Source organism: Chelonia mydas, chromosome 14 (genome assembly GCF_015237465.2).
Source record: "Chelonia mydas isolate rCheMyd1 chromosome 14, rCheMyd1.pri.v2, whole genome shotgun sequence".
NCBI classification, from domain to species: Eukaryota; Metazoa; Chordata; order Testudines; family Cheloniidae; genus Chelonia; species Chelonia mydas.
This window is the reverse complement of record NC_051254.2, coordinates 37,668,649-37,685,180: the sequence shown is the minus strand read 5'-3', so window position 1 is coordinate 37,685,180 and position 16,532 is coordinate 37,668,649. Positions and strand designations below refer to the sequence as shown.

Genomic DNA, 16,532 nt, shown 5'->3' with positions numbered 1-16,532 from the left:
TAATCTATCCTGGCTCCCCCCACACTCATAGCTTCCACCATGAACCCCCTTCCCTTGTTTAGCCCCCTCACTCCCTGCCCCAAGCTAATGTACTTGGGTGCTGCGACTGCTGCTCAGCAGTGACATTCTGGGCAGGTTCAATCCTGGTACCGTGTGGCCTGTTGCTGTCCAAGCTGTGACATTTCAGAGCAGGCCGGGTGCAGTGGGGAGGCCCCATAGCAAAGTCCAGCACAGGGGCAGCTGGGACACAGTGAGATTGAAGGTGTGTGTGGGGGGGAAGATCTGTCAATATTCACTGAGTTGTACCATCGGCTGGGGCTGCCAGAGTCTCTAGTCCCCTCCCCGGGGAGAGGTGGGGGCAGGAGGGGAAAGATTCTGAGTCCTAGGCCTGGCCCAGCCCATACTTTCACCCTCTCACTGACCCATCTCTGCCAGGGGAGTGACTCTCCCCAGCCCTGTGCTGAGATCTCTGAAGTGACGGGTAAATCCTGGAGGAAGTAGATTCCCTGAGTCACTCCCCAGCTGGGGCAGATTCTGTCACTGATGCCATCAAACCCTCCCCCAGGGCCGAGCTCTGCCCCTCATGCTCTGATTCTCTCTCTCCAGCGAATGTGACTCTGGATCCAGACAGGGCTCATCCCGACCTCGTCCTGTCTGAGAATGGGAAAAGTGTGAGACGGGGAGACACATGGCAGGATCGGCCCGACAACCCTGAGAGATTTGACACTGAGCGCTGGGTGCTGGGCTCTGAGGGATTCACCTTCAGACATTGCTGGGAGGTGGAGGTGGGGGGTGAGGGATACTGGGCTGTGGGGGTGGCTAGAGAGTCTGTGGGGAGGAAGGGACGGATCAGCCGTACCCCTGAGGGGGGGATCTGGGCTGTGCAGTGGTGGGGGGATCAGTTCCAGGCTCTCACCTCCCCTGTAACCCCCCTGCCCCTGAGCCGGGCCCCCAGCAGGATCCGGGTTTGTCTGAACTGTGACCGGGGGCAGGTGACGTTTATCGGTGCTGGTGACGAGGCCCCGATCTTCACTTTCCGGCCGGGCTCCATCCCTGGGGAGAGAATCCGCCCCTGGCTCTGGGTGTTGCCAGGATCCCAGCTCCGATTGTGTCCCTGAGACCCACAGCAGAGGGGGGAACCGGAAATCAGCCTCTCTAGCCTCATGGACCCCAAGGGATGGAGCAGCCATGGGGGCTGATCTGTAACAAAGGCGGGAGGAGAGTGGAAGAGACACAGGAAAATAAACAGGGATCAGAAGTGAGGGTTAGAAAAATGAATAGAGAAGGAGAGAATGAAAAGAAAGGGAACAGAGAGATTTATGACATGTCACTGAAATTAAGACTGTAAGTCATTAATTCCCTATATTAATTCCTGGCCATTGGTACTATTTTAATGCCATGAAGAAAACTGTCCTCAGTAGCTGGGGATCTCCTTGCCGTGCTGTGGTTATTAAGGCTCCTTCTCAGCTCCGTTTACTTACCACCTTTAGTTATTTACTGTCAATAAAACATTACAAACAATTCTTCTTGTTTGTTCCACTTTAATGTCCCAGCTGCAGCTGTTGGGGGCAGAGTCCTGGGATTTGCTTCCTGACTTGGTTATGTCCTCCCAGCCCCCACAGGGAATATCGCGCTTCTAGGAGGAGAATTTTGTATTTTACTGGGATGTGTCACTAACCAGCCTGTGCTCTGCCTCTGTCCTGTACACACCCATGTCAATGAGGAATTGCTCAGCTGTGCTCTGTGGAGAGGTGACTGGTTGCACAGGGGACAATCCATGAAGGGACTTGGTGTTGCAATGCTGAGCGTCACAGGGCCTAGTTTGTAGGCAACCAGAAAATCACATTCTGCAAAGCTGAGCCAGGTGCCTGAACCCACTAGATAATGCGTGGGCATCAGAGGCACCTCACAGTGCGATTCACAAAAGCCAGCTCACTCGGCAGGGAGCCTTCTAAGCTAGACAAGGGGAGATGCCGACAAGGGGGGAGGGGTGGCCTAAGCCCTGCCCCCTCTCACCGACAGGTGCCTAAACCGGGGCTGCAGGGGGGCATCGGTCTCTGCTCAGCTGTCCACAGACAGGAACCCAGCACCTGATGGTCAGAGGCTCAGGCACCTGAGGCGTTTCTTGCTGGAATGAGGTTTGGGTGACCAGATGTCCCGATTTCATAGGGACAGTCCAGATTTTGGGGGCTTTTTCTTATATAGGCACCTATTAGCCCCCCACCCCCATCCCAATTTTTTACACTTGTTGTCTGGTCATCCTAAATGAGTCAGGCACCTGCCTCGCTCCACACAAAATGTAAGTGTGGGGGTGGGGAGAAGGTGGAGGTGGGTTTTGTGATGTCACCTGCCTTATAACTTTTACCCCCATGGTGAGAGCCCTCAGCTGGCATGTGGGAGATGCAGGTTCAACTCCACCGTCTAGAGTAGCTCAGGAATGTGAGTACCAACCTCAGGGCAAACAGTTACAAACCAGGGTACAAACCCCACGCTAGGTATCAAATGTGAATTTTTCAAGCACTGTAACAGCCGGAACATGGAGTCACAGACAGTCCCCTTGGGTTCTCCGGTCTATCTTGCTGCTTTTCTGCCTCCTCCCCTGCTGCATCTCCCCGCTCCCCCTGCTGGAGCTGCCACATTCCCAGCAGCAGAGTCGGGGCAGCTCCTGGTCACAGGTGTCTCTGGTTAAAGCCACCAGCTGCTCTACCCTGGCCATACAGAACGGTGGAAGACGTGGAACAGGAGACAGCCTCTCCCCAGCCCAGGAAGAATACGTGACTGAAAGTGGGTGTGACTGAAAGTCTGGGTGAGAACCATTAATAGAAACCTTCCCACCCCAAGGCAAAGGGAGCAGGAGGTGGCAGCCCTGGAGGGATAGACTCTTATCCAGGAACAGGGAGAAGCATCCAGGAAAGAGCCCCCCTCAGCCCAAGGCAAAGGGATGTGGCAGCCCTGAGGGGGAGACCTCTCCATTCATGTCTCCAGAACCCACCTGGTCTGAGTTAAGGGGGTTTGGATGCTGGGCAGTGAGAGGGTTTCTGTTTACTGGTGTGTGAGTCTGTATCCCAGACTTGGTGAGGTGCCATCGGACTGCAGTGAGGGGAACCCAAGCATCTGAGCCCCAGGATCCCCAGATAATTCAAGCCTCTGGGACCGGAACAGAGCCCATCCACTGCTCCAGTCTTGGGGTCCCTAGACACATTCTTTGGGGACTCTCCCCCTATCTGAAGTGTGAAACCCGCTGCCTAACCCCCTGGCGTAGAGCTGAACCTCCAGACTCCCGTGTGCTTAAACACACCATCTCCCAGAACTCCACGCCAAGGTGAGAGCCCGCTGGTCTCAGCAGAATTCCCTCCGGAGGCGAGCAGTGGTTGTGAAGCATTTGGCTCTGTCTACACTAGACAGCAAAGCGCTGCCTGTGGGGTCACCCGCGAGCGCTGGGGAGAGAGATCTCCCAGCACTCCTGGTAAACCAGGTCGACACTCAGAGCCTGTCTACACTGGGGCTTTACAGCGCTCAAATTTTCTGCGCTCGGGTGTGTGTGTGATTTTTCACACCCCTGAGCCAGCAAGTTACTGCACTGAGAATTGCCAGTGTAGACAGGCCCTTTCACACACAGAGAGACTCTGCTCAAGTCCAACACACTATTGCTCTTTCACTGAGCCATTTGCTGTCTGGGCTTTAATCCCCTCCCCATATCGATGGAGCATCTAAGAAGATAACGGCAAATCCAGAAACCAGGACATGGACATCTAGCAACTGACGACTCAGAGGGCTTTCCCCACTTCTAAATAGGGAAGCTTGAGCAACATTCCCCAGCTCTGTAAAGAACTGGAGAGGTGTGAGGCTGGGGATGAGAACTGGCTGCTGGAAGGAGTCGGGGCTCTGACCTGGAGTCTGACCAAGGAGGTCAGACGGAGAGACAGACAGAGCTGGAACACGGAGGTTTGCTACTGCTTGCCTGGGCTCTGGGCTGACCAGAATGATCTGTGCTTTAACCTTCATTTCTCTCGGATAACCTAACAACTTCCTGTGCAGTGTCCAGTTGACTACTCCACCCGACTGTTTTGACAACGCTCTTTGAGGGTCTCTGCAAACGCTTGCTCAGGTGTGTTTGTCCCTGAAGCGTGTGCGAGTCTCTACCAGGAGTGTCTCAGTTGGCCTCACTGAACAGAGCTCACAGTGTGAAGTCGGAGCGCTGCAGGCCGAGAGCTCCAGTCTAAGGAGGGGGTGAAGCCACGTGGCTTATCCAGGAGGAAGAGCGAGAGGCCGAGGGAGTCTGGCAGACTAAAGAGTCTAGAGACTGTTGTGAATCTGGGGACGTAGCACCAGCCAAGTGAATTCATGACAGAAGTTTAAGAACAACTAGATCCCAGGGCAGGGTTCATCTTCAGCCACTCCCTGCTGCAGTCAGCTTGTACCCAGGGGTGTGCATAAGGGAGGGGAAAGTAGAAGAACGCCCTCCCCCCACCACAATAGTCATCACGGGTACAGAGCTTCCCCAACCCGGGACTCGCAGAGGCAGGGAAGAGCGATCTTCTGCCAGTGCCGGGCGGGGTCGGGGGAAGGGTAGAGCAGGGCCCATGCAAGGATGTTTCGCGCCCGAGGTGAAACTTCCACCTTGCGCCCACCCAAGAACCCTGCGGCAGCTCCCCACCGCCCCCTCCCTCCCCGTGTGCTGCAGCTCCCCGGCCCAGCTCACCTCAGCTCCGCCTCCTCCCCGAGCACGCCACCGCTTCTCCCGCCTCCCAGGCTTGTGGCGCCAATCAGCTGTTTGCCGCGCCAGCCTGGGAGGGAGAGAAGCAGAGCGGGGCGGTGCTCAGGGGAGGAGGCGGAGCAGAGGTGAGCTGAGCCAGGGAGCTGTTCCCCTTTGTGCCCCCACCCCTGTTACTTGCTGCAGGCGGCCCTCGCCGTGCCCCCCTGCCCCAGCTCACCTCCGCTCCACCGCCGCCCCCAACCACGTGGAGCCCAAGGCGACCGCCTAGTTCGCCGAGTGGTTGCGCCAGCCCTGCGGCAGAGTGAGCTCTGGCTGCGGCAGGGGAAAGAGTGAGCTCCTGTTGGGGAGGGAATAGCAAGCGGGGCAGGGGAAAGGGGAAGGTCCTTCTGTGGCTAGGACTGTGGGGGAAGCAAGCTCCTGAGGGGGGTAACAGAATGTGCCCCTCCAAAAGGGGTTGATTAAATTCCTGTGCACGTCCCTGCTTGTACCTGGTCTGAAGGGTCCTTGTGAGTGGCAGAGGGTCACATGTTCTCTTCCTCCCGGTGGTTCTGTTGCAAGAATCAGCTCCTCTGAGTTCCAGCAGCCTCCCCCTGGCTGCCCCCGCTTCCTGTGACATCCTCCCTGATTCCTGGGGAGTGTCTCAGTCTGACATCTTCTCCTTCCCCTGCAGCACGAGGATGTCACAGCCAAGGTCATGGGCCAGCTTCACATCATCAGGCACTTGCACCAGATGCCTGAGGCGCTGCAAGGGCTGTGGCTCATCTGATGCTCTGAAAGGTTCCCCTCCCTGTTCAGCAAGTCCCGCTCCCTGCTGCAGGTACTGCTCTGTCTCACTGTAAATGCGGGGCTAGTGGAAGCGGAAATGTAGGCCCCTGGCACTCACAGAAATTCTCTCCCCTCTCTGTGGAGCCGGGTCCTTCCCTCGGCCCACCAAATTCCTTCATCTGGGGCAGGAGCTCTTTCCCTCACACCCATACCCCTCCCCTCTTTCCTTGATCTCACCCCCATCCCATTCCCCGTGCTCCCAGGCAGAGATCTTCCTGCCCCATATGGCGCAGAAGGACCTTTGGGTCAGGGCTACAGACTGTCTGCCCAACTGAAGCTCAGGAAGCTCCACATTTGAGGAGGTGAGGATGGGACAGAGGATCAGGGCTAGCTTCATCTCCTGCCCTTTCTTCTTCCTTTGGCCCTTCTCTGGGCTCTCAGAGTGTGACATGAAGAGGAGCCTCCTCCCCCCGTGTCTTCTAGGCCCTGGGGTGTGTGACAGCCTCCCAGATGGCTGCAGTCAGAAGCTGAGCCACCTCAGGGAGCAGTGGGGGCAGGTCCCTTGTCCTAGGAAACCAAGAAGTGGTAGTTCTCAAAGAGGCTGAGAGGGAAGACCCCGCTCCCTCATGGAGGTAAGAGCCATTGACTACTTTGGGCATATGGGTTTCTTGGGGGAGAAATGGGGTCCCTGCTGCATAGCCTGGCTGGGAGCTTCCCCCATCCCTGGGACAGAGACACCTCCATCAATGTGCCACCCTTGTTTTTTTCCTAGCAAGAGGCTCCCCAGAGATCTCCTCAAACCTGTTCTCCTGGGAGCCTTTCTGGGAGGAGGCTCCTGTCCCCCAGTCTCCAACTCCATCATGCAGTCTCATTCACATAACATCTCCGCTCTCCAGCTCCCCTTCCTGCAGCAGGACAAACGGACCTTCAGCTCCTAGAGAACAGACTCTGACCTCCTTCTGATCAGCAATGGGGTTTCACCATCCCCTCAACAAATCTGTCAGCCGGGCTGGACCGGATTTGAAGGAGGAGGCTATCTAACAGGGTGGCTTGGCCTGTGGCTGCCAAGCCTGGGGCTAGGCCAAATTGATGACCATGTGAGCCCCACCTGAGAGGAAAGAAGGGAAAACAGCAGCAAAAGTACAGAAGCAGAGCGAGCTGTTCAGTAGATGGCCTTGGGCCAAAACCTGGAGTCCAAGATTGGACTGGGTTCTCTCACCGTCCCTAAGGAAGGGGACATAGAAGACCATGGAAACCCAAGAAGGGCAGGCCGAGCCGAAATCAGGCTGAGGAAGAACTCCCCACGAGGGTGGAAGGCCTTGTTTCTGTTCAAGACATTTTTGGACTTTGTTTGCAAGGAGCACGACCCAGGAAGGAGTGGACTAAAGGACAGTCACCTGGTTGGAGGGCTGAGTTCCCAGCCAACAAACTGCAAGAGTGAGTATCAGCGGGGTTGCTAGCCCAGCAAGAAAGCGGTGACACGAGGCCTGGCCAGCATCTAGCGGTGAGTGAACTCTGGTACACACCTGCTTCCATTCTGGAAACAGCCTGGTGTTGGAGAATGGGTGGGGAGAGCAGGGAGGTGGGAGGGGTTCCTGAGGCTGGGGTGGGGAGGAAGTTGTGGGGCTGGGAGGGGAAGGACATGGCCCAGCTTGTGGGAGGAATCCTGCTGGCTGTGTCTGGAGCCCTGTGTAGCCTCTTCTGTGGGAAGTTCCCATGGGTCAGTGGGGCCTGAATCTCTCCTGCTCCTTTGGTCTCTTTGGGCTTCACAGGAGGTGTCTGGTGAACTGCCCTTGGACTCTGGGCCCAGCACCACTCAGAAATTATTCGCAACCTTCAGAGAGACAGGGCACAGCTCAGCCTGTTGGGTAGGCTGGAGACTCACACTTCACTCGAACACACAAGACTGAGGTGGTTTGGGAAGCACAGTCACAAAGAAGAGATTTAAGTGAGACTAAGCAAGAGAAAGAGACAAATTTCAAACAGACAAACAAAACACAACACACTTTGTAGTGACTAAAACTGAATCTTAACAAGTCACAATCTTTGCCTTAGCAGTTTCCAGACTAACATCTCAGCTTTCCTCACAGACCTTCTTTGGTATCCCTGTAGGGTAGAAAACTTCTCTGTCGAATCCGCTGATTTGATTGCTTCGTCTTCTGGTTTCAGACCCTCTGTTCTCCTTCTGGGCTGCCTGGACCCTGACTGTAACATCTCTCTGGCCCAGCCTCTTACCCAGATGTGTGCTGCAGCCAGCCCAGCGCAGGGAGCAGTGGGGACAGATCATCTCATCCTGTCAGACCAAGCAACAGGGGTCCCATTGAGGCTTAGATGGAAGATCCCAGGCATCTCCTGGAGGTAAGAACCGTCCACTCTTCTGGGCACTTGGGGCTGTTGCAAGAAAGAGGGGGCTCCTGTTTCATAACCTATTTGTCCTCATGACTGTGTATTTTTATTCTCAGTGGATGCGTCTGGGACCCTGGAGACTGTTTCGTGCAGGAGGTTTGAGCGGGGAGAGATCACTCACTGTCATGACCCATGGGTCATTAACCCAGGTCTACAGGGTTCCTAGGAGCAGCCACCCTCCAGCACGCCACCTGGAAGCCTACGAAAAACTGCTTACCTAGGACTGATGAAGTCCAGACCCAGTTTGAGGCTCCATCCCTGAGGCCCATTGGCAGAGTCGCAGAGCAGCTAATCTCCCCCGGGACCTCCTTAAACCAGCAGCAGGAACAAGGAGCTGTCTGAACACCCGAGCTCCTCCCCGCCCCCTCTGGACCGTGTGTTGGCTGTTCCTGCTCCCACTCCCCAGGCTTGATTTCCTGGCATGCGGACTCGGGGTGACTCATCTGACTTGAGGTGCTGAACACAATTTGGTCTTTTGCTTCTGCTCTTCCAGTGTCCTGACCCAGCTGACTCTCGACTCCTGTCTTGTGAGTGTGGACTCTGCCTCTGACCACTAGGTCTGGTGCTCATGACCTGCCATGACACTGACTTTTCTACAGTTCCTCCAGTGCCCTTTTCTGCTCTCCAGCTCTGCCCTCCCAGCAAGACACACCGATGCCTTGGCTCCCAGAGTCCTGCTTGCCTGCTAGTCAAGGGCTCAGGGGGAGAGCTTATCTTGCCCCCTCCCCCACCATGGCTGCTTTTCCTTGGGGACTCTCCCTAGCGCAGAGGAGAATCTGTCCTGGCAGCAATTCAGGAAGTCTCAGAAGGGACGGTCTGCTCAGCTCCCTCTGCAATGCCACTGCCCGAGACCATTACGAGTGGGTGCCCAGTGACTGCGCCGGCAGCTCCTTGAGAGACTCTTGGGGCAGGGTAGACGTGTTTCCCGGTGACCGCGGGAAGCCATGCAAAGGGTGCAGCATTGAGGAGACTCTCCTGCTGTTCCAAAGCGTTTCTGTTCTCCTGCACGGTCAGACCGTGGGGCCGGCTGGCAGAATGGGGAAGAGCTGGTTGATGATTAGTCGGAGGATTCACCATAGAGGCAGCAACAGCTGCAGATCCTGGAGTCCCTGTGGCAGGGTTACCATGCGTCCGGATTTTCCCGGACATGTCCGGCTTTTGGGGTTTTCAATCGCCCTCCGGGAGGAATTTGTAAAACTCTCCAAAGGGCCGGGATTTCCCTCCCAATGCAGCAATCTGGGGGCGGGGCGGGGGGGAGCTGCGCGCTCTGTGGGGGAGCACGGCACTGTGTCTGGCTCCGCACCCCAGACACACTGCTCTGAGCAGCAGGGTAAGGGGGCCGGGGGGCTGGAGAAGGGACATGGGGTCCCAAGGGACAGTCAGGGAACAGGGAGCAGGAGAGGTTGGATGGGTCAGGGGTTCTGGGGGGAGCCTGTCAGGGGGTGGGTATATGGAGAGGGGTTGGGGGAGTCAAGGGAGAGGGAGCAGGGGGGGTTGGATGGGGCAGAGGTTCGGGGGGAAGTCAGAGGCAGGAAGCAGGGGGGGTTAGATGGGTTGGGGGTTCTGCGGGGGCAGTCACGGGACAGGGAGTGGTTGGATAGGTGTGGGAGACCCAGGGGTCTGTCAGGGGGCAGGGGTGCAGATCGGGGGTGGGGCAGTCAGGGGACAGGTGGGGTGGAGGTTCTAGGGGGGCAGTTAGGGTGGGGGGGTCTAAGGAGGGGGCAGTTGGAGACCGGGAAAAGGAAGGCTTAGATAGATGGTGGGGTCCTGGGAGGGGGCGATCAGGGGACTAGGGGGTTGGATGGGTTGACAGTTCTGTGGGGGGCAGTCAGGGGTCAGGAAGTGGGAGGGAGTAGATAGGGGGCAGGGCTACCACTCCCCTCCCCCGTCCCCAGAGTGTCCTCTTTTTTGAAAGTTCAAATATTGTAACCCTACCCTATGGGCCCAGCCTCCACTCCAGAGAGTTCAGGCGAACCTCCCCCGTTCTCAGGGAGTCTTTGGCTTTGGCGGCTGGGCCTGCCTGCCGAGACAGAGGACTCAGTGTTTCCATCAGGCTGCTCAGTTGCAAATGCAGCCACCCAAAGACTGAGGAATGGAAGCGAAAGAGCAAAGCTGGACCCTCCGCTGAGCTCCTGCAATCAAGTGAGCACAGCCTGGGAGAGACGAGGGAAAGCTCCAAGGTGGCTGGTGGCTGCAGAAATCCAGGGGAGGAGAAATAAATCATTAATGATGAACCCTAAGGGCTTTGTCTTGTGTGGTGAAGGGTTTAAAATGGGTCTAGTTACTATCACATTCAACTTTACAATCGCTGTGTCTGATTGAAGGGCAGGTCTAGAAAGGTCAGCGGTCACTCGAGGAGCTTCAAGTCTCCGATTCTGTCACTATTGCCTGCTTTGACCAGCTGATCTCAAACCAACACATCCCTCAGGTGGTCGCAGTGGTGAGCTCTTTCCCTCTTTTTCTGGATTAGCCGCCAGCATGGGGACAGGATACATGTGGCCAAGGAAATGGAGAGGCATGGGGGTCACTGGCAGAGGCATGCAGAGAACTTGCAGAGTTGCCTGTTAATGCAGCTCCTCTTGGGGAGCACGGTAGGGTACCGTGCACTCAGGGGCACCATTTCAAATTTTGATGGTGGAGGGGAGGATAAGTTCACCATGATTCCAGGGGCTACTTAGGCACCTGAAAACTCTCGTGTTTTGGCAGATAACTTAGCAATGAGCTGACAGGAACACTTGCCAGACTGCTTTCCGCGGAAGACAACTATAAGAATGGATCCAGGGAATGGTTCTGTGTCTCTGAGCTGTTTGGACACTTTCAGGGAACATTCCTGATGCAAAACTGAGATCCCCAGAGTTATCCTGGGTAACCCTGAGAGACTTATGGAAAACTAGCAGATACCACATCTCTGCTGTCACTTTGCACTGACAAACTTGGACTGTCCGAACCTGTCCATGTATTTTACCTGCTTTAAGCTCTCAAGAACTTTCACATATAAAAGAAAGAAAATTCAATAAATGAGTGACGTAGTTACACTGATATAGGGCCATAGCGTAAACCCAACCTCAAAGTTGTCCCATTGAAAGGGAATTATTCACAGCAGTCATTAAAGTTAAACATGCACGTGTCAAGGTTCCTTCCCCACTTTGAACTGTAGGGTACAAATGAGGGGACCTGCATGAAAACCTCCTAAGCTTACTTTTACCCGCTTAGGTTAAAACTTCCCCAAGGTACAAACTATTTTACCCCTTGCCCTTGGTTTTCCACTGCCACCACCAAACATTTCTCTGGGTTCCTGAGAAAACGTTGTTTGGAAATGTCTTTCCCCCAAAAAACCCTCCCAACCCTTGCACCCCACTTCCTGGGGAAGGTTTGGTAAAAATCCTCACCAATTTGCATAGGTGACCACAGACCCAAGGCCTTGGATCTTAGAACAATGAAAAAGCATTCAGTTCTTGAAAAGAAACATTTTAATAGAAGAAACAGTAAAAAGAAAAGAATCACCTCTGTAAGATCAGGATGGTAAATACCTTCCTTACAGGGTAATTAGATTCAAAACATAGAGAATCCCTCTAGGCAAAACCTTAGGTTACAAAAAAGACACACAGACAGGAATATTAATTCTATTCAGCACAACTTCTTTTCTCAGCCATTTAAAGAAATCAGAATCTAACGCATATCTAGCTCGATTACTTACTAAGTTCTGAGACTCCATTCCTGTTCTGTCCCCAGCAAAAGCATCACACAGACAGACACAGACCCTTTGATGTTCTCCCTCTTCCCAGCTTTTGAAAATATCTTGTCTCCTCATTGGTCATTTTGGTCAGGTGCCAGCGAGGTTATCCTAGCTTCTTAACCCTTTACAGATTAAAGGATTTTTCCTCTGGCCAGGCGGGATTTTAAAGATGTTTACCCTTCCCTTTATATTTATGACAGCACGCAAGTGTTTCCAGGGCCAAGATTAAGGCCACAGCTTATGACAGGCGCAGACGCAAGAAGAGAAGAGCTGTGCAAAAACTGAAATACCACTTGGAACTTGGCCCAAACAATGCAGCATGAAAAATAAACTCATCTTGTTATACAGTAATAGAGCTGGTTCAAAATGGTTTTACACTCACAATGCAACCTTTTAACTAAAAATGCCACTTTGGATTACATTGATCATTTGAAAAAAAGTTCCCTTTCTAAAAAAAACATTTTGGATTTCTCTGCCCGCTTGAGAGAGAACGTGGAGTTCTCTCCAAAACTAAACAAAAATTTGATAAGTAAAAACATCTGCAAATAAGTTTGAAGAATATGGGCGGGGGGGGGAAGTGGTTTCTTCTTCGATTTTCATGACCCACCCCACCCCCGCTATTTTTGACCAGTTCTAATTATGAATAAATGTCTGTATGTCCATGAATGATAAATATGTCTGCTCCTGAAACGTTTACAAACAATGGCTCTCATCAGGAGCATTGAGGTCACATGAAATAGAGATACACCCAGGCCTGCAGGGTTCACATTCTCAAAGACACAAACCGCCCCAGGATGGGAATGTAACACACAACACAGCGTGACTGGCACGGGTTGGTTAGGTGCATGTTTTGCTGTTGCTGGCAAATTGTGCTTTTTTGAGGTGGGGGGGAGTTATATTTGAAAGGAGTTCTTCATCCTCTCCCACTCTCATCCAGGGGTGCCGGAACAGGGGAGACCAGGGCCCACCACTTTTTACTGGCCATAAGCGTGAGCGACTGGATGAAGCAGGAGAGAAGGGAGCGGGAGCGGGGGGGAGGCATGTTTTGGGGGCAAGGGGCGGCGTGAAGTGGGAGCTCAGAGAAAAAGGCGGCGTGAAGGGGGGCCCCAGGGAAAGGGGCGGTTTGAGGGGGCAGGACCTCGAGGAGAAGGGGTGGGACAGGGGTTGGGCCACAGTTTGGTTGCCAGCAGCTCCCACTTTTAGGAAGCTTTTGACCATCCTGCCCTCATCCCAAATTAATTTGTTACAATAAGAAAACTTTGAGCAACAAGGAGACTCAGAGACCCACAATATAACCGCTAAAATCCTCACCCGCCCCTGGAGCTGGGCAAACAGAATTTTTTGGTCGCTGGCAATTCCAAAAAAGAGATGGAAAAAAACTGGTTTCAGGTTGAACAAAACTAAAATTTTTCCAAATTTTTGATGAACCAAAAAGCTTTAAAAAAAACAAAACAAAAGGACCCAGGAACATTTCAAGGGTTGTAACTTTTTGAATTTTTAAAATAAAACTGAAGGACATTTTTAAACAAAAAATTGTTTCAAGCTGAAAAATCAAAATGGTTTGTTTGGAAAGTGTCTAAACGAAGTGCTTCGACTTTTTAAGAACTGGGGAGAGGGTCTGGACGTGAACAATTCAGCAGACCGGATACGAATTCGCAAACTGCTGAATCTGCATTTTTCACCTAAAATTGGTTTAGATGAAAAGTTTCACCCAGTCTAGTCCCCACCATTGAGGGGCACCGTAAGAGGGATCAGCTCTTCTAGCTGGTTTCCCAGCCCAAGTCTGTCTCCATTTAATGGGTCCGTCCCCCCCACTCCGGTTTAGGGTTGCCAATTTTAATTGGACGGATTCCTGAAGATTTTATCACATGACATAATCTTTAATTAAAAATTAATCTTTAATTCCTGCAAACTCCCGGTCATCCTGGAGGATTGGCAATGCTACTCCAGTTTCCTGGGCCACACCCATGTCCCCACCTAATGGGTCCCTTTCTCTGGGTTCCTGGGTGAAGCGTCTGTCCTCCATGAGCAGGTCTCCTTCACCATTCTCCAGGGCTGGGTCTCGATTCCTGTTTCTGGTTCCCTGGGCCTGGTCCCCGTCCCTGTCACACACTGTGGGGAACTCAGATTCCTGTGAATCCTGCGGACTTCCAGGCTGCTGGGAGGGATGAGTCAGCAGCTTCCTGAAGACGAGTCGCGAGTAGGCAAACACTTTCCCTCTACCTTTCCAAAACCCACATAGGTATAGTAAGACTAGCACCCCCACCACTGCCACCACTCCACGCACCATGAGACGATTCCAGGACGCTGGCTCTGAAACAAAAGAGAGAGAAAGGCCCCATGTCTAAGGGACTCAGTTAAATAATCCCACTGCTGCCATGAGGATTCCAGAAGATGAAGACGTTCCTGGGATACAGTAAGAGCTGAGTTGGGTCGTGTGCACATGGGCACCACTCAGAGCAGCAGGAATGAGATCTCCAGGCTCATTATCCCCATCGGCCAACCTGACGGAGGGAGAAAGGTGAGCCCAGCAAAGCAGCCCCTGTTCCAGAGTCTGGGAACTGTGATTTTTAAGATGCTCCAGGATGGGGTCCCTCAGCTCTTAAGGTTAGAGGGGACGGTTAGGATCATCTACTCCAGCGTCTCCTGAAGCGTGGGGAAGGGCTAGCCGTGGTGGGAAGGGTGGGGTTTGAAGATGTATCCATGAAAATGGGAGGTGGGGTCGCTAACACATTGCTGACTGGTGAGGGGCACGATTGGTTTCTTTGCCTTGAGGAGGGGGCTCAGCTTTTAAAAGTTTTGGCAACAATAATTTAGTCTGAGCCTGGCATAACCCAGGCCAGAGAATGTCGCCTACTGATTCCTGAACCCAGTCCAATGATTTATGGCACTGACTTGGCATTGAGAGGAATTTTATCATAGGCTGAAATCCAGCTGCAGAAGGGAAAGGGCATTAGAAGCTGAAAGACCCCAGAAGTGGCTCTGGTTTTCTACTCGAAATAACCACCCAGGGCTGATTTTCCCCGGCCCAGCGCCTTGCAGTCATGCACCCAGCGCCGAGTGAGTTCGGTGTGCAGGCAGGCTCCCAACTCCAGACAGTGGCACTTCACATCCACTTTGCCCTGGCGTCAGGGACGACCCTGAGTGCCCATCCTGCAAACACTTACGCACCTGAACCCTCCCACTGCGATCCAAGGCTACTCCTGGGGATGGAGTTAAACACGTGGCAAAAGCGTTTGCAGAGGTTCCAAAGAGCTGAGGTTCCGTGTAAAAGGAACATTACTTCAGTTATTCCAATCTTGGGTTGATGAGATGCTCCTGCCCGCCCCCTCCCTTCACAGCTGAGTCTCCCACAGAGTGGAATTCTCCAAGGAACTTCCCACTCCGAAACCCTCGACACTGTGGCCAGTGCTAGCTGTCCCTCTGGCCCAATCCCATGCTTCAGGACATAGTCTGAACGCCACCGAGGTCAATAATTAATTCCCCACCTGCATTTACAGGCCACAGTGTCCAGGGTCTCGGAGTGGGAAGTTCCTTGGAGAGTGACCAGAGAGATTGATGTAATAGCTGGGAGTGCTGGTAGCATAGGGCCTGAGGAGAGAGTCTACATAACCAGACAATCCTGCTGTCAGGGTGCCAATGCCTGAGATGATGGGCCTCTTGTTCATATTCCGACCTATTCATGATGATGACAGCACCTCCTTTGTCAGCCTTTTTGATTATGATGTCAGAGCTGTTTCTGAGGCTGTGGATGGCATTGTGTTCTGCACGGCTGAGGTTATGGGGCAAGTGATGTTGCTTTTCCACAATTTCAGCCCGTGCATGTCGGCGGAAGCACTCTATGTAAAAGTCCAGTCTGTTGTTTTGACCTTCAGGAGGAGTCCACCCAGAATCCTTCTTTTTGTAGTCTTGGTAGGAAGCTCTCTGTGGGTTAGTATGTTGTTCAGAGGTGTGTTGGAAATATTGCTTGAGTCGGAGACGTCGAAAATAGGATTTTAGTTCACCACAGAACTGTATCATGTTCGTGGGGGTGGAGAGGCAGAAGGAGAGGCCCCGAGATAGGACAGATTCTTCTGCTGGGCTAAGACTATAGTTGGATAGATTAACAATATTGCTGGGTGGGTAAAAGGAACCACTGTTGTGGCCCCTTGTGGCATGTAGTAGTTGAGATAGTTTAGTGTCCTTTCTCTTTTCTAAAGAAGGAAAGTGTGTGTTGTAAATGGCTTGCCTAGTTTTTGTAAAGCTCTCCAACACCACTTTCTACAAACCATTACCCTCTGATCCCACGGAGGGTTACCAAAAGTTAGTGCCTGTCTCACCCCCCGCAACCTGCAAGGTCTCGTGCCAGCAAAGGGAAGCTGCTCCCAGATCTGGAGCTGCATTCGCATGTCCTGAGGTCTGTCCTGCACCATGGTCACCACGGGCAGGTAGGTCATCAACCTCCATCTCTGTCCCAGCTGCAGGATGGCCTCTGGTTCCTGCTCCCTCAGGCACCTGGAGATGCTGAAATAGGGGTGGGGTTGGCAGCGGAGGAGAACACCCCATGAGGTTAAGAAATGGCAGTGAGAGCCTTTTCCCTCCCTGGGAGATTACGGTGTCCCTCTGTGGGGACTCCCTTCCTGGCAGATGCTGTGCTTTCATTCCTGGACACTGCCAGGAGGCCCAGCTCCCAACCCTAGCAGCTCGGCTGTTCCATCCCCTACTGTGTACCGAAACTGCCTTGAAAGGACTATCCAAGCCCCCTGCAGGCCTGCTCCCATTGCGGGTCTCTCTCCTGGCTGAGCACAGGCTGTTCTTATATTGCCCAACAGGCCTGGATCCTAGTTATATGCTGCTCCTTCTCATGTGACCCCTGCACTTATTCCCTTCACCTGGGGATAGGTTCAGTTGAGCTACTACCCCTTTCAT

The 16,532-nt window shown here is 53.3% G+C and overlaps 1 protein-coding gene and 1 long non-coding RNA gene across 2 annotated transcripts in view; both read left to right on the top strand.

The window, feature by feature from the left end:
- The window catches only part of LOC102936186 (butyrophilin-like protein 2), a 1,677,894-nt gene that overhangs the window by 49,970 nt on the left and 1,611,392 nt on the right, over positions 1–16,532 (top strand).
- Positions 5,887–9,211, top strand: LOC119567753. The gene is made up of 3 exons (XR_005227755.2): positions 5,887–6,986; positions 7,595–7,840; positions 7,945–9,211. It is a non-coding gene; the product is annotated as an uncharacterized LOC119567753 (long non-coding RNA).